Here is a 1369-nt window from a genome sequence, read left to right on the forward strand (position 1 = left end):
GACGAAAAAGAAATAAAAGGAATACAAATTGGAAAAGAAGAAGGAAAACTGTCACTGTCTGCAGATGATATGATACTATACATAGACAATACTAAAAATGCCACCAGAAAGCTACTAGAGCTAATCAATGAATGTGGTAAATTTGCAGGATACAAAATTAGTGCACAGAAATCTCTTGCATTCCTATATACTAATGATGAAGAATCTGAAAGAGAAATTAAGGAAACACTCCCATTTACCATTGCAACAAAAAGAATTAAATACCTAGGAATAAACCTACCTAGGGAGGAAAAAAAAGACCTGTATGCAGAAAACTATAAGACACTGATGAAAGAAGTTAAAGATGATACCAACAGATGGAGAGACATACCATGTTCTTGGATTGGAAGAATCAATATTGTGAAAATGACTATACTACCCAAAGCAATCTGCAGATTCAATGCAATCCTTATCATATTACCAATGGCATTTTTTATGGAACTAGAACAAAAAAATCTTAAAATTTGTATGGGGACACATAAGCCCCAAAAGCGAAAGCAGTCTTGATGGAAAAAATCGGAGCTGGAGGAATCAGACTCCCTGATTTCAGATTATACTACAAAGCTACAGTCATCAAGACAATATGGTACTGGTACAAAAACAGGAACATAGATCAATGGAACAAGATAGAAAGCCCAGAGATAACCCCACGCACCTATGGCCGGCTAATCTATGACAAAGGAGGCAAGGATATACAATGGAGAAAAGACAGTCTCTTCAATAAGTGGTGCTGGGAAAACTGGACAGCTACATGTAAAAGAATGAAATTAGAACACTCCCTAATACCATACCAAAAATAAACTCAAAGTGGATTAGAGTCCTAAATGTAAGACTGGACACTATCAAACTCTTAGAGGAAAACATAGGAACACTCTTGGACATAAATCAGAGCAAGATCTTTTTTGATCCACCTCCTAGAGTAATGGAAATAAAAACAAAAATAAACAAATGGGACCTAATGAAACTTCAAAGCTTTTGCACAGCAAAGGAAACCATAAATAAGACGAAAAGACAACCCTCAGAATGGGGGAAATTATTTGCAAATGAATTAATGGACAAAGATTAATCTCCAAAATATATAAACAGCTCATGCATGTCAATATTGAAAAAACAAACAACTCAATCCAAAAATGGGCAGAAGACCTAAATAGACATTTCTCCAAAGACATACAGGTGGTCAAGAAGCACATGAAAAGCTGCTCAACATCACTAATTATTAGAGAAATGCAAATCAAAACTACAATGAGGTATCACCTCACACCAGTTAGAATGGGCATCATCAGAAAATCTACAAACAACAAATGCTGGAGAGGGTGTGGAGAAAAGGGAA

The sequence above is a fragment of the Physeter macrocephalus genome, chromosome 7 (genome assembly GCF_002837175.3).
Source record: "Physeter macrocephalus isolate SW-GA chromosome 7, ASM283717v5, whole genome shotgun sequence".
In the NCBI taxonomy this organism is placed as follows: domain Eukaryota; kingdom Metazoa; phylum Chordata; class Mammalia; order Artiodactyla; family Physeteridae; genus Physeter; species Physeter macrocephalus.